Source organism: Mustela erminea, chromosome 2, assembly GCF_009829155.1.
Source record: "Mustela erminea isolate mMusErm1 chromosome 2, mMusErm1.Pri, whole genome shotgun sequence".
NCBI classification, from domain to species: Eukaryota; Metazoa; Chordata; class Mammalia; order Carnivora; family Mustelidae; genus Mustela; species Mustela erminea.
Window position 1 is genome coordinate 141,881,036 of NC_045615.1, and position 23,030 is coordinate 141,904,065.

The 23,030-nt window shown below is 39.4% G+C and overlaps 1 long non-coding RNA gene across 2 annotated transcripts in view; it reads right to left on the reverse strand.

Annotated features, from left to right (window-relative positions):
* Nucleotides 1-23,030, reverse strand: part of LOC116585097 — a 147,132-nt gene that overhangs the window by 47,850 nt on the left and 76,252 nt on the right. Inside the window, exon 4 of one of the 2 annotated variants that reach the window (XR_004283465.1) lies at nucleotides 13,905-13,996. The exons of the other annotated variant lie outside the window; for it this stretch is intronic. This is a non-coding gene — a long non-coding RNA (uncharacterized LOC116585097). Of the gene's footprint in view, nucleotides 1-13,904; nucleotides 13,997-23,030 lie in introns of those variants that run through there. 2 annotated transcript variants of the gene reach the window in all.

A 23,030-nucleotide genomic window follows, 5' to 3' on the forward strand; every position in this document is an offset into this window, starting at 1 on the left:
CTACTGTAGCAACAGAATTGCACATGGTTCTCCAGGAGTCAAATAAAATGGAAATCTATGTTTACAGTACTCTAAAATCCACATAAAGCTGAGAATCATATGTTCACAAGAAATGAGCTAACCACCGATTAAAACCTAACATATCCAAAGCAGATAATCTATCTTTGTAATTTAAAAAAATCCTTCAATGGCAATTGAATAATGGCAAAAACGAATGGTTATTACTTTGGGGGACAGTGGCACTTGAACTAGAACTGGTAGGTCTGAACAGTTTTTGCTCAGGAGAGCAGATGATCTAAATTAATTCCCATATACTTAGTAACCAATAAGCATGAGTCTTGCACCTACACATGATTCTCATTCCTTAACATATGAGACACCTTTTTCCACATTCCTCTGAAGTTAAGGAACCCAGAATAAGACCATTTATTGGTGAACATCTGATCAACACTGAACTTCCACTTCCACACAGGAAAGTAAACATCTGAAATAAGTAGGAACCTGAAAATCAATTTGAGGAGCCAGCCCCCAGAAGGTAAGTGTCCCTAATGTCTCTGAAGGAAATGTTTGTGGAGGGAAAAATACAAACTTTTGAAGTGCGAGTATATGTCACTATACAACAAACAGTTTGGTTAGTCTAATGAAGCTATTATTAATTAAAACATCCTGGCCTTCTTTCATAATTTCAAATTATTAAAAAATATTTTTTCTGATAAAATATAGGTTTGGCCAAAAAGAAAATTTTATAATAATTCTCTTCCACAAGAAACACTGAATTTTTCTGAAACTATATCTGAATTTGTTCAGTGATGTTTTACACTCCCAGTGTCTATGATGGAGGAACCTTGTTCTTTTTTAAGTTTAAACACATCATCCCAGCTTGTTTCTGTATTCTTAGTTTTTGCCTCTTCATTGGAAAATACTGGTATCATTACAAGAGTAAGAGTTTTAGAATCAGATAGATCTCACTTTGAGTCCTGCAACTTACCTACGGAACCCTGATCCAAATCCTCAACTTCATGGAGCACAGTTTTTTGTTTTTTTTTTAATTTGTAAAATGGGGATAATAATTAACTTGCAAGGTCATAGTAAGGATCAAATGAGAAAACATACATGAAACCTTTCATGGCTTCAAACATCCTCATGTCTTAGTTATTCAACAAACGGGAGATTTTCCATTTGTATGAGGTAACACAGACAACCTCGATCTAAAAATTAACAGTTGTTTAGATAATGAGGGAACATGTAAATGTTCATTTGAAAAGTACTGTTTTAATTACATATATGCAAACTAAAAATTAAATACAGCATATATTAGACTTCTAATAACAGGGTCTGAGAAGACTGTAATTTAATTTTAAGCCTCATTCCTCCAGAGCTCATCGAAAATGGAGTTAGTACAAAAGTTGGAATGTGAGGCCAAGTAAGTTTTGTTTCTGATTCTCTGCCAGAGCCCCATCCAGAAAGACAGAGCATGGCGACAACATACAAAGGCCATAATTTATAATCTTCCTTCACGGGTCACCACCTGACATTCTAGGAAAAGACATTTCTTCTTTTGAAACATATAGTGAATGATAATCCATAAAAGTTACTGAGAAGTATTTTATAAACATATATGCCTGATGAAAATGACCAGCAATTGGGAAATATTTATTTAGCATGTGTGAGAGACTGTAGGAAAGATGAATGAGATGTGATCTTTGCTTTGAGGAAACTTCCGTCTGATTTGGAAGACGAGACTTGCTCTTCAAATTGATCTCACTGCATTCTGAAAAGTACAAAGATCGATTTTTTTAAAGATCTTATTTATTGGGGCACCTGGGTGGCTCGGTGGGTTGAGCCTCTGCCTTCGGCTCAGGTCATGATCTCAGGGTCCTGGGATCGAGTTCCGCATGGGGACCTCTGCTTGGTGGGGAGGCTGCTCCCGTCTCTCTCTCTGACTGCCTCTCTGCCTACTTGTGATCTCTCCCTCTCTCTCTCTGTCAAATAAATAAAAATAATTAAAGAAAATATTTTATTTATATATGCATTTGACACAGAGAAAGAGACAGCAAGAGAGGGAATACAAGCAGAGGGGCTAGGAGAGGGAGAAGCTGGCTTCCTGCTGAGCAGGGAGCCCAATGCAGGTCTTGATCCTAGGAATCTGGGCTCATGACCTGAGTTGAAGGCAGACACTTAATGACTGAGCCACCCAGGTACCCTGATCTATTTTTTTTTTAATAAATTAAATTCGTGTAAGGAGGGTTTGACATGTTTTGCATGCCTAATATGTGCAGGCAATGGGCATATACTATCTCATTAATCTTCACATCAGTGCTAGAAGCAGATCTCATTCTTCTCATTTTGTAAGTAAGGAAACTAAAGCATACAAACAAGATGACTTGGATAAGGTCATATACCATGAAGTGTCTCAAGAAGCCAATACAGGTCAATGACTCTGTGTCCAATGTCTATGCTATTTTCATTACCACTGGGATGGAAAACAGGAAAAAAGAATTTGTGAGATCACTTTGAAAGAAAAAATAATTTGCAAATGTTTGTAGTTCCTTGGATATGAATGGTACTATTGTCAGGACTTTATTAACAAAACCATATAGTGCCTTTACTGAATTTTAATGGGATCTTTTGTAAATGAGACAAAGTAGGAGCATCAGGAAACAGAGATCTGGTTAAATGTGGTGAAAGAATCAAATTAGTTTATGCACCTATTTAAAAAGACTCAATAATGGGAATAAATGTATTACTCTTCTTTTACACAATGTTTTTAATGCTGGCATTTTATATTTTGAAGTCCACATGGTGGGGAGGAAGCATTATGCTAGAAGACATAGATTTGATTTGCAGTTCCCAAATTATTGTGGTATGATCTTGGGAAGCTCCTTAATAATTTTTAATCTTATATGAGTATTATTACCTTCCTACTTCACAGACCCAGCCACTTACCCACCCATCCATCCATTAATTCAATTATTCAATATATATTTATTGAACATTTACTAAGTCACTGGAGACAATTCAGAGTTAAACTAGACTCAGCCTCTTCCTTCAAGAAACCCACAGTCTTGAAAGAGAGACTGATGGGAGTATAAAGGAATGTAGTGAAATGTGGTAGGTCCTGTAAAGAAAACCTATCTGGCCACACTGGGCAGAAAAGAGAGGTCCCTTCTACTTGGTAAGAGATGGACTGGAGAGACATCTTACTGGCACCCTGAGGTAGGACAGGCATCAGGAAAGAGGTGACACTTGAGCTGAGTCTTGATAGAGTTCAAGTGATTTTTCCCAGCGAAACTAGGGTGTAATGTGGGGAAGCGTGTTTCAGCCACAGGGAACCACATAAAGAGATACTCAAAGATATGATATAGTGTGGTAGTCAGCAAACTACATGAAGTTTGATTTAGCTGAAATGTAGGGTGGGAGGATGACACAACTAGAGATGGGACTAGAGAGGATGATTTGCCATGCTGAGAATGTTTATTTTTATTCTGTGGGTATTAGGAAATCTTTATTTATTTATTTATTTATTTTTAAGATTTTATTTATTTATTTGACGGAGAGAGATTACAAGTAGGCAGAGAGGCAGGCAGAGAGAGAGAGGAGGAAGCAGGCTCCCTGCTGAGCAGAGAGCCCGATGCGGGACTCGATCCCAGGACCTTGAGATCATGACCTGAGCCGAAGGCAGTGGCTTAACCCACTGAGCCACCCAGGCGCCCCGGTATTAGGAAATCTTTAGAAGTCTCCAAATGAGAGTGAAATGGTCAGATTTGCATTTGAGAAAGACTATGGCAATACAGAATTAGTATGAACATATTGTAAGAAAACAATGAAGACCCATTGTAAATTGCAGGTCACTATATAAATCACTATATAAATATTTGACTTTATTCTTAGTTCAGTAAAGTCATAATTTGCTGTATTATACGCCATGTGTGATTGATGAAACATGAATTCTATGTAACTATGTGTTTATTTAAATAGATAAACCTATGAAACAAAGTATTTTTATTTATTTATTTTTAAAGATTTTATTTATTTATCAGAGAGAGAGAGGGAGAGAGCAGGCACAGGCAGACAGAATGGCAGGCAGAGGCAGAGGGAGAAGCAGGCTCCCCGCCAAGCAAGGAGCCCGATGTGGGACTCGATCCCAGGACGCTGGGATCATGACCTGAGCCGAAGGCAGCTGCTTAACCAACTGAGCCACCCAGGCGTCCCCAAAGTATTTTTATTTAATCAGAAGTGAATTCATAATAAATAAGGAAACTTCCAAAAATTCTACCTTGTTCTAGAACAGTTATCTCAACAAAACATGTTACTGGTGAAGGTCCCTAAAAAGACTAAATCAAAATATTGATGATCTTTGAAAATAACTAATGTTGGTGAGGATATGGAGAAATTGGAACCCTTGGGGTGCTTTGGTGGCTCAGTCAGTTGATTGTCCGACTCTTGATTTCAGCTCAGGTCATGATATCAGGGTCCTAGGATGGAGTTCCACATCAGGTTCTGCACTCAGCAAGGAGTTTGCTTGGGATTCTCTCTCTCTCTCTCTCTCTCTCATTCTACCTTCCCCTTGTTTGTCATGCTCTCTCTCTCCCTCTAAAATTAATGAATAAATCTAAAAAAAAAAAGAAATTGGAACCCTTGAACAATGTTGGTACGAATGTAAAATGGTGCAACCATTATAGTAAACATTATAGCAGTTCCTCAGAAAATTAAAAATCTAGCATTGCTAAAGATCTAGCAATTCTACTTCTGGGTATATATCCAAAAAGTTTGAAAGCAGGATCTTATAGAGACAGTTGTACACCCATATTCATAGGAACATTACTGCAATAGCCAAAAAGTAGAACCAGTCAAAGTGTCCATCAATGGATGAATACATAAATAAAGTGTGGTATATCTGTACAATGAACTAGTATTCATTTCCTTTTTTTTAAAAGGGAAATTTTGACACATGCTACCATATGGATAAACCTTGAGGACATTGCTTTAAATGAAATAAGGTGGTCACCAAAAGACAAATAGTGTATGAATTCAGTTATAGGAGGTATATAGAGAAGTCAAATTCATAAAAACAGAAAGTAGAATGGTGTTGCCAGGTGCTATGGGGAGGGAGAAATAGAGAGTTGTTTAATGAGCATAGAGTTTTAGTTTTACAAGATGAAAAAATTCTGGAGATTAGTTATACAACAATGTGAATATATTTGTAACTATATACTATATATGTGTGTGTGTGTATATATATGTATACACACACACACTATATACATACTGGAGAATTGTGAAACTTGCAGGTCCCTGGGCACCATCTTCTTCTACCAAATTCTGATTCAGCAGGTCTGAGGTGAGGCAAAGGAATTTGCCTTATAGCCATACTATAGATGGCAGGGGTAAATTATGATGCTTGGAATTCACAAACCATAATCTGAGATAAACTACATACTAAATGATTAGTAAAAACAACCTATTCCACATGTAGCTTGAATGTCCAGACACAGCTGATAATAAGGCAATTTTAATAGGAAGATTCTATTTAATGTCAAAAGGAAAATCCATATCTTGCAATGTTTATCCTCTAAGTAAGGCCTCCAACAAATTGACCATAAGCAGCAGGTCACACTTGAGGTCTAAGAAGACTATGACTGTGACATGAACTTCAATGGATTCCTAGCAGGCAGCAGTGTTGCTGATCAGCTCTTTTTCTGGAAACTTCTTTACTCTCCCCAAACCCATAGCAGATCATTTTAAGAAATTTAAATTAGTCTGGGGATGTCTATTGGTGTCCTCTGAAATGGCCAAAGGAGATGAAAGAAAGAAGGGAGAACTGTCAATGTATTTCAGAGCTAGAAGCTGATGCTTAGAGGGTCTAACCTCTAAATTTACAGATGAGAAAACAAGTGGCAAAAGTAAACAAAAATATAAGCAACTCACTGAAATGACATTAGTGGATTTCCCTGGACCCTACATCAAATAATAGTCTCACACCTTTTAATTCCTTCTATAATCTAAAATAAGATTTTTATTTATTTGAGAGACAGAGAGTAAGCAAGTGAGAGAGAAAGCTAGAGGAGGGGCAGTAGGAGAGGAAGAAGCAGACCTCCCACTGAGCAGGGGGCCCAGTGTGGGACTGGATCCAGGACCCTGGGAACCTGACCTGAGCCGAAGGGAGATGCGTAACCAACTAAGCCACCCAGGCACCCAAAGAGATGTAAAATACCATATATTATGGCAATAAGCCTGGTGGTGAACAACAACAAAATGACTGACAAATACACTCACATTTGAAGGAAATTCACTGATCTTTCTTTATTTAAACTCAATTATTAAGATATATTATTAGTTTCAGAGGTAGAAGTCAGTGATTCATCAGTCTTATATAATACCCAGTGCTTATTACATCACGTGTCTTCCTTAATGTCCATCACCCAGTTACCCCATCTTTCCACTCACCCTCCCCTCCGGCAACCCTCTTTGTTTTCTATGAAAACAAACTTTCTTAAGGTTTGTCTCCCTGATTTCATCTTGTTTTATTTTTTCCTCTCTTCTTCTATGATACTCTGTTTTGTTTCTTAAATTCCACATATGGGTGAGATCATAACTGTCTTTCTCTGATTGACTTATTTTGCATTAGCATAATACCCTCTAGTTCCATCCACATTGTTGCAAATAGCAAGATTTCATTTTTTGATGGCTGAGCAGTATTCCATTGTGTGTGTGTATACCACCTCTTCATTATCCATTCATCTGTCGATGGACATCTAGGTTCTTTCCATAGTTTGGCTATTGTGGACATTGCTGCTATAAATATTGGGAAGCAGGCCCTTTTAGACCACTACATTTGTATCTTTGGGGTAAATACCCAGTGGTGCAATTGCTGAGTCATAAGGTAGCTCTATTTTCAATTTTTTGAGGAACCTCTATACTGTTTTCCAGAGTGCTGCACCAGCTTGCATGCCCCCCAATAGTGTAAGAGGGTTCTCCTTCCTTCACATCCTTGCCAATATCTGTCATTTCCTGACTTGTTAAGTTTAGCCATTCTGACTGGTGTGAGGTGGTACCTCACTGTGGTTTTGATTTGTATTTCCCTATGCCTAGCAATGTTGAGCACCTTTCCAGTTGTCTGTTGGCCATTTGGATGTCTTCTTTGCATAAATATCTGTTCATGTCCTTTGCCCATTTCTTGATTGGATTATTTGTTCTCTGGGTGTTGAGTTTGATAAGTTCTTTATAGATTTTGGATACTAGCCCTTTATCTGATATGTCATTTGCAAATACCTTCTCCCATTCTATTGGTTGTCTTTTGGTTTTGCTGACTCTTTCCTTTGCTGTGCAAAAGCTTTTTATCTTGGTAAAGTCTCAATAGTTCATTTCGCCTTGCCTTTAGAGACATATCTAACAAGAAGTTGCTATGGCCCAGGTCAGAGAGGTTGTTGCCTGTGTCCTCCTCAAGGCTTTTGATGGATTCCTGTCTCACATTTAGGTCTTTCGTCTATTTAAAATCGATTTTTGTGTATGGTGTAAGGAAATGGTCCAGTTTCATTCTTCTGCATGTGGCTGTCCAATTTTACCAACACCATTTGTTGAAAAGACTGTCTTTTTTCCATTGGATATTTTTTCCTGCTTTGCTGAAGATTAGTTGACCATAGAGTTGAGGGTACACTTCTGGGTTCTTTATTCTGTTCCATTGATCTATGTGTCTGTTTTTGTGCCAATGCCATACTGTCCTAATGATTACAGCTTTTCAGCAGAGCTCAAAGTCTGGGATTGTGAAGACACCAGCTTTGGTTTCCTTTTTCAACGTTCCCTTGGCTGTTCAGGGTCTTTTCTTGCTCCATACAAATTTTAGGATTATTTGTTTCAGCTCTGTGAAAAAAGTTGGTGGCATTTTGATAAGGATTGCATTGAATGTGCAAATTGCTCTAGGTAGCATAGACATTTTAACAATATTTGTTCTTCCAATCCAGGAGCATGGAATGTTTTTCCATTTCTTTGTGTCTTCCTCAATTTCCTTCATGAGTACTTTATAGTTTTCTGAGTACAGATTCTTTGCCTCCTTGGTTAGGTTTATTCCTAGGTATCTTATGGTTTTGGGTGCAATTGTAAATAGAATCAACTTCTTAAATTCTTTTTCTTCTATTTCATTGTTGGCATATAGAAATGCAACTGATTTCTGTGCATTGATTTTTATATCCTGCCATGTTGCTGAATTCCTGTATGAGTTCTAGAAATTCTGGGGTGGAGTCTTTTGGGTTTTTCAGAGTATCACGTCATCTATGAAGAGTGAGAGTTCGACTTCTCTGCTGATTCAGGTCCCTTTTATTTCTTTTCATTGTCTGATTCCTAAGGCTAGGATTTCTAGTACTATGCTGAACAACAGTGGTGAGAGTGGACATCCCTGCCATGTTCCTGATCTATGGGAAAAGCTCTCAATTTTTCCCAATTGAGAATGATATTCGCTGTAGGCTTCTTGAGTATGGCTTTTATGATATTGAAGTTTGTTCCCTCTATCCCTACACTGTGCAGAGTTTTAATCTAGAAAGGATGCTGTACTTTGTAAAATGTTTTTTCTGCATCTGTTGAGAGGATCATATGGTTCTTGTCATTTCTTTTATTAATGTAGTGTATGATACTGATTGATTTGTGGATGTTGAGCCACACTTGCAGCCGAAAAATAAATCCCACTTGGTCATGGTGAATAATCCTTTTAATGTACTGTTGGATCCTACTGGCTAGTATTTTGGTGAGAATTTTGGCATTCGTGTTCATCAGGGATATTTTTCTATAATTCTCCTTTTTGGTGCAGGTCTTTGTCTAGTTTGGGGATCAAAGTAATGCTGGACTCCTAGAAAGACTTTGGAAAGACTTTCCTTCTATTTCTACTATTTGAAAGAGCTTCAAAAAATTCAGTATTAATTCTTCTTTAAATGTTTGGTAGAATTCCTCTGGGATGCCATTGGGCCTTGGACTGTTGTTTGTTAGGGGATTTTTGATCACTGCTTCAATTTTCGTGCTGGTTATGGGTCTGTTCAGGTTTCCTATTTCTTCCTGTTTCAGAAGCAGACTCCCAGCAGAGCAGGGAGTCTGATGTGGGACTCAATCAAAGGACCCTGGAATCATGACCTGAGCTGAAGACAGGTTTAACCAAATGAGCCTCCCAGGTGTCCCAAGCCTCCATTTTTTTTTTCCTTAAGATTTTATTTATTTATTTATTTGACAGACAGAGACCACAAGTAAGCAGAGAGGCAGGCAGAGAGAGAGGAGGAAGCAGGCTCCCAGCTGAGCAGAGAACCCGATGTAGGACTCGATCCCAGGACCCTGAGATCATGACTGAACCGAAGGCAAAGACTTTTATCCCACTGAGCCACCCAGGAGCCCCATTCTCTTTTTATTTTTCTGAGCCTCCATTTTATATTGCATCTCATTAACAGCCTTTTTCTTTCAACTTGATTAGATTTTACTTCTTTTATTTCTCCAGAAAGGGATTCTTTAGTGTCTTCTATACTTTTTCCAAGCCCAGCTAGTATCTTTGTAATTATTATTCTAAATTCTAGTTTCAGCATCTTACTTATATACATAGTGATTAGGTCCCTGTTAGTCAGTACTTCCTCTTGTTCTCTTTTTTGAGATGAGTTTTTCCATCTCGTCATTCTATTTCAGAGAAGAATAGATGAATTAGAGAACAAAACACTAAAATGGCAACAATGACCCCAGAGAAATATACACCAAACAAATCAGAAGAGACCTGAAACCAAAAAAAAAAAAAAAAAGAAGAAAAAGAAGAAAGAAAAGAAAAAAAAGAGAGAGAGAAAGAGAGAGGGAGAATATAATCAGAAAGGTGAACAGAATACAGCAATACCCTAGATCCTGTGTATTTTGACCTGTTTGTTAGAAACTAGATTGCAAATTTGTAAAGAAAGAAAAACTTATATATGTTTAAAAATAAAATTAAATGCAATGAAAGGATAGAATGTAACTGTAAAGATGAAAATTAAAATGACTTAAACAAAACAAAAAAAAGAATATGATCAGACAAATGAAGAAAATAGAGCCATACACTAGATTTTGAGTGTATTTTGATCTGTTTGTTAAAAGAAACAGCATCCCAAAATTATAAAGAAAAAAAAACTTATATATATATATATATATATATATATATATATATACACAAAAATAACATCAAATAAAATAAAAGGATAGAATGTAACTGTAAAAATGAAAATTTTAAAAAAATTTTAAAAAAGGAGTGGCTAAAATAAGAAATTGGTTGAAAAAGGAAAGAGAAAAAATTTAAATTGAGAGTCTAAAGAATCTTCGGGGTGGGGGGAACCATGAATTCTATATACTATTTTCCCCCAGAGCTGGAGTTTTGCAGTTATCTGTGATCGTAAACTTGGTCTTGGCCAGATGTTCTTGCTGATCTTCTGGGGGAGGGGCCTGTTGCTCTGATTCTCAAGTGTCTTTGCCCTGGGCAGAACTGCACTGCCCTTGCCAGGGGGCCAGGTTAAGAAAGCTGTTCTGGATTGCTCTATGTAGCTTTTGTTCCCTGAGGGCTTTCTGTTCTGCTTTAGAGGATGAGAATGAAAACAAGGCCTCCCAATTTCTGGCTCTGAAGCTGAATGCTCGGGAGCCCCACTCCTCGGTGAGCCCTACGAGAAAAGCAGTCCACCATTCCTGTGTCCCTAGTCTCTGGCCGAAAAGCAGTCCACCATTCCTGTGTCCCTAGTCTCTGGCCACACTCCATGCTCACCCAGCCTCTGACCGAGTGTTTTCTGTTTCAGGCACACAACGATCCCATTTGTGATGTCCAAACCCTGCAGACTCCTGTGGCACACACCTATGTCACTCCTCCTGGGGACGGAAGGGGGATTTCACCATTTCTGTTGCTTGCTGGGCTGCTACTCAGAGAGCAGTCACCCAACTGCCCTACACTTTGCAGTATATGGCAGTCCTGAGCTGAGCCCACTTCTGGGCTTGCTGACTGCAGCTGGCTTTCCATTCTGATGCCTGATGCACTCAGGCACCCCCAGTCTCCCGTGAACCCAAATATCCTGAGATACGTTGTCCCACGTAGGATTCCACCCTGCTTGCCATCTAAGCAGCTTTCAGGCAGGGATGCCCCTCCGTAGAGCAGACTTTAAAAGTTCTGATTTTGTGCTCCACTGCTCTATCACTTTCCAGTAGCCCAGTTACAGAGACTTTCTCCACCCCCACCCCATTTGTCTTCCTATATATCGCCTGGTGTTCACTTCTCTGCATCTACTACCTTGCAAAAAGTGGTTGCTTTTCTATCTGTAGGGTTGTAGCTGTTCTTTTCTTAGATCTCTGAGTTCAGAGGTGTTCAGAATGGTTTGATACCTATCTAGCTGAAATCCTGGGACCAGACGATACTGGTTTCCTACTCTTCCACCATCTTGGACTACCCTCTCTTTGTTGATAAAGCATATCATTTGTTATTAGTTGCTCTTAGATTTTTATTTTTTTAAAAAGATTTTATTTATTTATTTGAGCGAGAGCGAGAAAGCACAAGCAGGGGGAGTGGCAGAGGGAACAAGAGAGGGGGAAGCAGGCTCCCTGCTGAGCAGGGAGCCCCACATGGAGCTTGATCCTAGGACCCTGGGATCATGATCTGAGCTAAAGGCAGACACAAACTGACTGAGCCACCAAGGCACACCTAGTTGCTCCTAGATTTTTATACTGTATCTATCAGTGGCTGATTCAATAAATAACTCATTTGTAGCAATAGGTTAATAACAGTAGGACATACAGGAAAAAAGCAGCAGCCATTTTACATAGTCAGTGAGGACCAGAAAATGAAATCTATGCCCTCTATTGCAACTAAATAAGCAGATCACAACGAAAGTGGCATAAGCATCAGCAAAATGAAAAATTAGTTGGTTCCTAGATTCCAAGCTGGGTGCTTCTTCTAAGCCACTTCATGCCCTTTCATGGAACAAGTCAAAACATAAAAAAATGCACTGACACACGCACACATGTATATAACTATTTATCTCTTTCATTCACAATCATTCATTCAATTAATTCAATAAACATTTACTGCATGTCTACCAAGTGCCAGGCACTAGTGTGAAAAACATAGGAGCCAGCAAGACATACCAGGTGGCTGGCCTGCAAAGCTGATAACCCAGAGGGAGCAAGACAGACAACAGCAAGAAAGCAAACAGATACACAAGATAATATCAGAAATAATAAGCTCTCTGAAAGGTTTGATAAAATCATGTGAGGGACTGGGTGGGAAGAGGTCCTTTTGATGGGAGGGCCTCCCTGAAGAGGTGGTATGTGAGCCTGAGATGGGAACAAAGAAAAAGGGCCTGCCAGCGTAAGTGTGGGAGGAACATCCGGGCAGAGCAAACAGCAAGTACAGTGGTCAGCCAGAAACAAGAATCAACAGGCCAGTGAGCACAGGGAGTGGGCCAAGCAAGGTTGGCAAGGGAGGCAGCTGCCAGGTCAGGCTGAGCTCTAGGGATTATTCTGATGTTACATAAACAGTGAGGGTCAGAGCTTGGATCTTAAAGTTCAAGGTCTCTTTGTTCTCCCCCTTACCACTCTGCTTCAGTGAGGAGCATGGGAGGGAAAAGCCACTCACCCACATAAAACACAGGTTGACCAAGCTCTGGAAGGCATGGAAGAGAGGACCATGCCCCAGCTCTCACTCTGCCTTCCTGGATGTGGCTACTCCCAGTGGTTCTCTTGCTCTGATTTCAATCATTCCCATCTTGTGCAAGTCCTTAAAGTATGGGTCATGGACAAAGAAGTATTCCTCCCCTTGTTTCTCTTTAGCAAGTGCTTCTGTCCTTATATGAGATGAGCAACCATTTTTAAAGGAACAATTTACTAAATGTGAAGGGGAAAATAGGTTTCTAAGTATAGGTTTCTGAACACAAGACCCATCTATGCTCACTTACCTGGCCTCAGTGGACTGGCACAGATCCTCAGATATCTTATCCAGCTGCTGGAAGAAGGGAAGAAAACTTACTCAGGCCCAGGATCCTGCACTGATATAAAGCAAAGGTCTTCTACTGTTGGAGGTGAAGTGAGAAACTTGCCCCTACCAGAGTTCCCCACAAATACAGAACAAAGCGCCTTGCCATGAAAGGGCAAAAAGTCTGAGAAAGCCTTAGTCTGGAGGCCCAGGCTCACAGCATGTATCCAGTACTGAAAACAGAGCAGGAGAATTGAGAAAGCCCATGTCCCAATCAAAATTGTTGCACTAAGTGACAAGCAATAGCAGTACACCACTTTGTGGGGAGCAGGGAGATAAGAGCGTGAAGAGAAAACTTTGTGGCACAAGGGGGAAGAGCCCACTGAAGGCTGAAGTTGGAGCAAGAAAATCAAGAAAAAATCCTTTTTCATGTCAGGCTATACACCAAGTACAATTGTCAGTGATCCTCTGATGGAGGAATTTGAAGTCTAGGTTGTCCTTAAGGTAAGCGGAGCAATAACAAACCCAGGAAAACTACTGACTAACCTGAGAGAAGAGAAAACATGTCCATTTCCAGATGTAACTACCTTTTACCTTAGTCTCTGATGTTGTTTCATGCATTTCTGACATTCAATTAAAAAAGTAAGAGATACAGAAAGCAACTAAAACCAAGTCATTGTCAAGAGGTAAAGCAGCCAACAGAGGTAGAAACAGATGTTAAAACTAACAATAGAGATTTAAATAATTATGATTAATATATAAAATCCTCCAGTAGAAACAGACAGCTTAAATGATAGATGGAGAATTTTAGAAAAGAAATGGAAAAAAAAATATATATATATATATGGCAATCAAACAAAAATTCTAGAAACATGGGGTACCTGGGTGGCTCAGTTGGTTAAACATCCAACTCTTGTTTCAGTTCAGGTCATGATCTCAGAGTTGTGATATTGAGCCCTGTGTCCAGCTCCTTCCTGAGCGTGGACCTTGCTTAAGATGCTCTCTCTCTTTCTTCCTCTACTCTTCTTCTCCTTAATCGCGCACACGCATGCTGTCACTCTGAAGAGAAAAGTAAAGAAGAGAGTAGGGGAGAGGAGAGGGAAGGGAAGGGAAAGGAAGGGAAGAGAAGGGAAGAGAAGGGAAGGGATGGAATTTTGTAAATAAAGAAAAGCACAGCATCAAAGTTGAAGAATTCTCTCAACAGACTTACAGGCAACTGGATGTAACAGAGAAAGGGATCAATGAACTTGAAAATAAATCAACAGAAATTATCCCAACTGAGAGAAGATAGTTGCAAATGCCATATCAGATAAAGGGCTACTATCTAAAAATCTATAAAGAACTTATCAAACTCAATACCCAAAGAACATAAAATCCAATCAAGAAATGGGCAGAAGACATGAACAGACATTTCTGCAAAGAAGACATCCAGATGGCCAACAGACACATGAAAAAGTGCTCCACATCACTCGGCATCAGGCAAATACAAATTAAAACTCAGTGAGATACCACCTCACACCAATCAGAATGGCTGAAATTAACCAGTCAGGAAACAACAGGTGTTGGCAAGGATGTGGCGAAAGGGGAATCCTCGTACACTGTTGGTGGAAATGCAAGCTGGTCCAGCCACTCTGGAAAACAGTATGGAGTTTCCTCAAAAAGTTGAAAATACAGCTACTCTACGACCCAGCAGTTGCACTATTGGGTATTTACCCTAAAGATACAAATGTAGTGATTCAAAGGGGCACATGCACCCCAGTGTTTATAGCATCAATGTCCCACCACAATGGCCAAACTATGGAAAGAGTCTAGATGTCCATTAACAGATGAAGGGATAAAGAAGATGTTGTAGATATATGCCATGGACTACTATGCATCCATCAAAAAAACCAAAATCTTGACATTTGCAATGACATGGATGGAACTAGATGATATCATGCTAAGCAACATAAGTCAATCAGAGAAAGACAGCTGTATGATCACATTGATATGAGGAAATTGAAAAACAAGACAGAGGATCCTATATAGGGGAAGGGAGGGATAAATGAATAAGATGAAACCAGAGAGGGAGACAAACCATAAGAGACTCTTAATCTCAGGAAACAAACTGAGGGTTGCTGGAGGAGAGGGTGGTGGGAGGGACAGGATGGCTGGGTGATGGACACTGGGGAGGGAGTGCTATGAATTTTCTAAGACTGATGATTTACAGACCTGTACCCCTGAAACAAATAATACATTATATGTTAATTAAAAAAAAAACACAAAGTGAAAACAAAGTGGGAAAAAAACAAACAATAACAAAAACAGTAAAAACTCAGAACATCTAAGAATTTGGGGGACAATATCAAATGGTTTAATATGGATGTAATTGGAGCACCAGAAGGACAAGAAAGAGGTAACAGTTCAATAGAAATATCTGAAGAGATAATGGTTGAGAATTTTTCTGAAATTAATAACAAGAAACACATATCTAAAAAGTTCAGAAGAATTCCAAGTGAGAAAAATTGGGAAAAAAATATATCTGATCATATTACATATTACATGTTACATATTACAGTCAAACTACTGAAAACCAAAGGAAAAAAAATCTTGAACAGAGTGTTGGGTCCCCAAAATTGGGTACCCCAATAACGGGTCCGTGATTGAAGGAGTGAGACTGATACAAAGTGAAGGTCAAGCAAAGCTTTATTTCGCACCAAGCATGAGGAATCATACCGACCGTCAAACAGACTGGTCGGGGCTGCCCCTCCAGAGAGGACGACCCCTCCCTGCTTTCCAGACTAACTTTTATAGAGCAAAGGCCATGTGGTTGGGCCTGGCCACACACAGGTGGCCAATGAGATTGTAACACACACATAGGAAACGCCACAGTGATGCTAGGCGACAAACTGAATTACAATTTACCCTAGTAGACATTTGAACCAGCCTATCACACCTTGGTTAGGATTGGCGCCAAAAAGCTCCCAAAGGGCGGGGCCCCTACTCCTTGGTAGCTAGGAGATAGTACGCGCCCCCACTGATTGAATACCTCCACCTGACCTGACCCACCCTTGTACTTGGACTTTGTTACTTGGGACTGGTTTCCAGGACTTGCTTTTAGATAAGTTCCCCTGGGGGGGGGGGTGGCAAGGTCAACCCAAGTTTTACAACAAAATGGCAGTTCAACCGGGGTGGGGCTGCTCTGGCTGAATAGGCCCTTACAAGAGGAAAGGAAAAAAAGCATTACATACAGAGAACAAAGATATAAAATGACAGCAAACTGTCAGAAACTATGTAAGCCAAAACACAGAAATGTTTTTAAACTACTTAAAGAAACAAGTAACAATAACAAGCTAACCCATAATTCCAGAATTTTATATCCAGTGAAATATATTCCAAAATGAATGTGAGAACTGGGACTTCTAGAATGTTCGATCAAGGAGCTCAACGGACTCTCTAGCAAATCATTCAACTACTGAAAAATAATTTTTATTTATTTAAAGTCTCTAGAAATTGTCCTAAGGGCATAGAGCAAATGGAGAAATATTCATTCAAGAAAATCTACTAAATATCAGTAAAAATAGGAGTATTTGAACCATAACCTCCTTCAGTATTCCCCCAGCTGTTCATTACAGAAGCTTTATTCGTGTGCAGCCAAGAAAATGGGAGTTCCATCTCCCTGCCAGCTCCCCATCCGGGATTACAGTTTCAGTCCAAGACGGGCAGGGTGCAGATGTTTCTCATCTATTCTAGGAAGCTCTATTCTAGGCAAGTCCTGCTAAGAGGATCAGGTCTCTACCGCTCCACCCAACCCTCTATTCAAAAGGCAGAAGCTCTACCCCAGACACAGAAGGCCAGATGCTCCTGGGGCTCCAATCGCCACCTCTCCAGCTCACTCAAAGGGTGACCACTCATTGCCTGAAGGGGCAAGTTGAGAAGACCAGGGGCTGCCAACCTCTTCCCCCTCCCACCTCAGTGCATACTCCTAGAGCAGGGGTGTCCTCACATCCAAATTTGGCAGAGTGGTACAGGGGTTCTGCCCTGGAGGAAAGGCAAGCCACAATGACAAGAAGCTTTGCAGCTCAGAGAAAATGGACTTAATTGGAACTGAGAGTGAAGAACTCCACGCCTAAGGGCATTGCTGAAAAACAACACAGATCTTAGTGGAGGGCAATTAAGAAGTGGCTGGACGCTCCTTCCTAGAGCAAAAGAGCAGAGCAGCCAGAAGTTTAATGGAGAGGATCAAGGGAAGGGACAGTCATCAAGAGGTGTCCTGGGTCAGAATCAACTCTGGGAGTCGGGAAGGCTGTGCAAATACACTCGGCTGCCCCCACTCAGAGCCAGCAGGACATGGGAAACACTGAAAGCACTCCCCAAGCTGGACACAGATTCATCAACACAGGAGAGAAGACACACCGGTACAAAGGGCTTAAATCCAACCTCTGACCAAACAGAACGAACGATAAGCTGCTCTAAGGGGCAACTCGTAGGAAAAGAGGCTTAAAAATAACATCACAGTCATCCCTGGCAGCCTGTGCATCCCCTGTAACAGCAAATGCAATTAGAAATAAGAGACTTAATTCTCCCTGTTGAAAATGAGGGGAGAGATTTCCCTTGCTTCTTTTTTCTCAGGTCATTTACTTAAGAAAACTTATACGTACTTTATCCTCTCTTCAAAATGTATATAAATCCCTGAAGACGAAATCAGCCTTTTTGTGCTCTGCGACCCAGTAATGTCTAGAAAGACCTGGGAGTCCTCAAGGGAGAGAACAGTCCCGTCTCTTAGCTTCTGCCGGAAGGCAGGAGTCTAAATTCAGGGGGACCTTTTCCAGGTTGCAAAACTACGTCCCGTCATTAAAAGAAGTTTGTTTTCCCCCTGGATAAAGTCAACACAGGTGGCCACTCCAATTACCAGGTACAACGAATATGTACTACGTGTGCCAAAGAGGCTGCTAGTTCCTCTTACTTGACAAGACACTGCTTATCTGGTAGACATTGTCTTCTTTCCATATTGACATATATAGAACTTAAAATAATCGCTCTTTTACATGAACATTCTCTTGTGAATATCAAAAACTATTCTTAGGCAGTGAATAGAAAATAAGTTATTTGATTTCATAATTAAAATAATCAACCAACTACAAATGATTAATTTATCTTAAAAATTAAGTTAGAGAGGAGAAGGGAGTTGGGGGAAATTGGAAGGGGAGGTGAACCATGAGAGACCATGGGCTCCAAAACAATCTGAGACGATAGTTTGGAAGAGACCAATCTCTAAATGTATTTGCACATAAATTGAGAGTTCTGAACTTATAATTCCAAGATCACGATGTCATTGGGAAGTATTCCATTGAAATTGATATTTCCATTTTAAGCAAATTTAGTCACATGGTCCATTGCTAAAATAATTATATTTGTACTACATATATAGCATGATACAAAATATCTTAAAATTTAAAATTAAAATAAAAAAGATTCTGAATAGCTAAAACACTGATTTTAGTTTAGTACACTTAGTTTAGCACATTTCATTTAGTACATTTAGTACAATAAAAAAATGAAGTGACTTGAGCTACGGACTCTTAATTTCAGCTCAGATCATGATCTTGGGGTCCCCGGATTGAGCCCCATATCATGTTCTGAGCTTAGCACAGAGTCTGCTTCTCCTCCCTCTGCTCCTTTCCCTGCTCATGTGTACTCTCTCTCAGTAAATAAATAAATAAAATTTTTAAAAATGAAAAGTAGAAATAACATGACAATTGCAAATCAAATAAAGATATTTAGAGGTTCCAATAAAAAAAATAAAAGACACTGCTTATCTGGAAAACACGCTCATAATTTGTTGAATCTGCTTGGTTATATGTCAGGCTGATATTTCTTTCGGTCTTTGTCATGTCTTAGTGGATTGCCTGTGATCCACGTGACTTTCTGGTTTAATGCTTATTCAATAAGAAAATAGTTTTCTCTCTCTACCACATCTATGGTGAGGCTTTCTGGGAGGTTTTCTGGTTGGGAGAAGGCTTTGCTTTTAATTATATTTCCCCAGCACCTCTCAGGAGCTATGAGGGAAGGAAGCTCCAAGCTACTAGCTCCTGACTGAAAAGGTACAACAACAAAATTCAACTCCCTGAACTCGAAGCCACACACCACCCCAATGGTAGAAGTTAAACTGCTAAGTGGTTAAGAAGGCTTAAGCATAAACTTTGATGAACTTTGTTCTTTTTCAAGATTGTTTTGGCTGTTCTGAGTCCTTGGAATCTCTCAAGGAGATTTTGAAAACGACCCTAAGAAAAGCACCTATATTAGAGGATGATCTTAAAACCTCAAACCTAACAGGACATCAGCAAACACCACAGTTTACACAGTAAATTTTAAAAAAGTTTTAAAAACTACTTGCACTGTGGTGCCTGGGTGGCTCAGTTGGTTGGGCAGCCGCCTTTGGCTTGGGTCGTGGTCCCTGGGTCCTGGGATCAAGTCCTGTATCCGGCTCCCAGCTCCATGGGGGGGGGGGGGGTCTGCTTCTCCCTCTGACTTTCTCCCCTCTCATGCTCTTACTTGCTCTCTCTCTCAAATAAATAAATAAATAAAACCTACTTGCTCCGCTTATGAATGAGAAAACACTTACTCTGCCAGGAAGCTCTCTCTCTTCACTTCCTGTCCAAAGCTTTTCCATTCATTAAGATTCAGTTCACATTCTATCTGATCACGCCAGGTCATATTACTGCCCTTCCCTAAACAGCTACTTAGCTACCATTTATATAAAGTGGTTTTACTATCAAATTGTGGCAACAAAACTCCTCAAGGGTGGAGACAATGTCAATCTTTTTTTTTTTTTTTTTTAATTCTTACCGGCTTTAATTTGAAACTTCAGTCTACATTTATTGGATTGAATACTACTCTTTAAAGTTTTTCTCAAACCATGGGATACATTTATACCTTAAATAAATTAAACAAAAAATATATTTTCTTAATTAGACAGTTTAGCATTATGTTGGGCACAAGAGTATGAAACTGATATCTTTGTTAAATTTAATTAGGAGGTGAGGGGTTGCAACTAATATCCTAAACATCGTCCCTTGTGCCAGGCAAATGACCTTCGTGCTGTGCATGAATAATTTTATGTAATAAAAGTAATAAAATGTAAATCACATGTAAATATTATTATGTATTTTGGATGTGAAAATAAATATATTATTTTTATCAGCTTATAAATGTTGGTTAAACTAATTTAACTATGTAAGAGTCCATTCCTCAGAATCCAAAATTACTGTCTTGACTCACCCCATCACCATAAAAATCTCAAACTTAAAATATTCAATACATTTTATAATATTGCTAAGAATATTCTCCAATAATTTATAGTGCTAATTATTTTTTAAATATGCTTATAAAAGTTATTATAAGCATCTAAAATGCTTTCATTTTATGCATTTAAATTATGCCATGGAATAAATAATATTTTACTCCAAAACAATTATTTTATCTTTCTGTGGTGTCTTTCCTTGTATCTGAGAGTTTGTTTTACTCATATTAAATACACATGACTGTCAAAATTTTTTTTCTAAAGATTTTATTTATTTATTTGAAAGACAGAGACCACAAGTAGGCAGAGAGGCAGGCAGAGAGAGAGGAGGAAGCAGGCTCCCCGCTGAGGAGAGAGCCGGATACGGGGCTCGATCCCAGAAGCCTGGGATCATGACCTGAGCCAAAGGCAGAGGCTTTAACCCACTGAGCCACCCAGGCGCCCCTGACTGTCAAAATATTTAACTGTGAATGCCAGAAATATTTTTCAGATCAGGGCAAATAGTTAGTGGAATTTTTTTTACTATTTTTCTAAAAAAAATAGTTACTGGAAAATATTTGCTAAAAATATTCATTGTGAAATATGGTAGAATGATTTAATGTTGGAACCACAGCTTTAACTCAAATACTGTTGGCTTCAGTAAGTACATGAGTCATTAAGTGGAATAATAAAGGTATAGCACTTATCATTACTGAATTATTAAGATTTTAGGAAGATACAAATTTAAGCAAAGTAGCTTAGAGTATATTTGTATGCCTCATAATATTTGGCACATTGTAACAATAAGTGGAAACTTTTTTTTTTTAAAACAGATTCAGTAATTTATGAATATCATATCTTGATGGCAGGAAGTATCTATTCTATTTTTTTTTTTTTTAAGATTTCATTTATTCTCTTGACAGAGAGAGACACAACGAGAGAGGGATCTCAAGCAGGGAGGGTGGGAGAGGGAGAAGCAGGCTTCCCGCTGAGCAGGGAGCCTAATGTGGGTCTGGAACCCAGGACCCTGGCATCAGGCCCTGAGCTGAAGACAGACTTAACAACTGAGCCACCCAGGCACCCCAGAAATTTTTTTTTTTAAAGATTTTATTTATTTATCAGAGAGAGAGAGAGGGGGAGAGAGAGCGAGCACAGGCAGACAGAATGGCAGGCAGAGGCAGAGGGAGATGCACGCTCCCTGCTGAGCAAGGAGCCCGATGTGGGACTCGATCCCAGGACGCTGGGATCATGACCTGAGCCAAAGGCAGATGCTTAACCAACTGAGCCACCCAGGCGTCCCAACTTTTTTTTTTTTTTTTTTTTTGACAGAGAGAGAGATCATAGGTAGGCAGAGAGGCAGGCAGAGAGAGAGGAGGAAGCAGGCTCCCGCAGAGCAGAGAGCCCGATGCGGGGCTCGATCCCAGGACCCTGAGATCATGACCTGAGCCAAAGGCAGAGGCTTAACCCACTAAGCCACCCAGGTGCCCCCAGAAACTTTTTTTTTAAGTCACATTATTGTATGACTGTCAACATTTCCCATGGTAAGATTTAATGAATGATGGGGATAAGTTATTTATATGTTAGTCTTTTGTAACATGCTCAAATATCATATATTTTAAATATTGAGTCACGCATCTACCTGTCACCTGGATTGCTGCCTTTATGTTCGCGTGGTGTTCTCCCTTTGTGAGTGCATCTCCAAGTTTCTCCTTTTTATAAGGACACCAGTCATACTGAATTAGGGGCCAGCCTAATAATCTCATTTTAACTTTTTTTTTTAATTTTTAAGTTTTTATAAACATATAATATATTTTTATCCCCCAGGATACAGGTCTGTGAATCGCCAGGCTTACCCACTTCACAGCACTCACCATAGCACATACCCTCCCCAATGTCCATAATCTCATTTTAACTTTAACTCGATTACCACTGTAAAGACTATATCCAAAAGGGTCATATTCTGAGATACTGGGCATTAGGACTTCAGTGTATAAATTTGAGGGGACCACAATTCAACCAACAAACACTAAGATTATTGCCATATTGAATTTCATAAATGTCTTTCACACCAAGTATCCTTCATGCCAAGTCTATAAAATATTTTCATTAGTAATACCTCTAATTAAAGATAAGTATCTTAATACAGTAAGTAAACAAGTGAGATTTAGCTTATCAATTCAAGGTGATAGTTATTAATCTAGTATAATTACTTTATGGGCACAAGTGGGGATAAATCCTCATACATCCTGTAGCATTGCTGAAAGAGTGTGGGCTGGAAGTTAGGAAATACAGAGGCAGGTCCTAACTCTGACAGTCACTCACCAAGGGACAATTTACCATAGAGACTGCTACTGCTTCTCTCGTGAAGTTTATCTGGTCTCTAAACTCCAGAACATTCTCTGATTCCTATTCTATTTGCATTATTCTTTCTTATCCCCACACACCAATATGGGCAACAGAGAGGTAATGACATAAGTAGACAAGCGTATTTGCAGCATCCGCGCACAGACGGATTTTTAGAAGTGGAAGACTTTTCACCTACTGCCCTCATTTAACAGACAAGGAAATGGAAGCCTCAGGAGGTTAAGTGGCTAGTCCCATGACACATATCCATCATTCTTAGCTTGAATACCTTCAAAGGGGCAGTGATTCTTAAATTGAATCCACAGACCCAGGAGTCCCCATGGATGAATTTTAAAGGTCTATATACCTCTTGAGAGTTTGTGTGCAAAAACTGGTGTGAATATGCATGTTTGTATTTCTTTCTTTTTTTTTTTTTTTCTGTTGGAAGGAGTCCTTAGCCTTCACCAAATTCTCAAAAGGATCTATTTT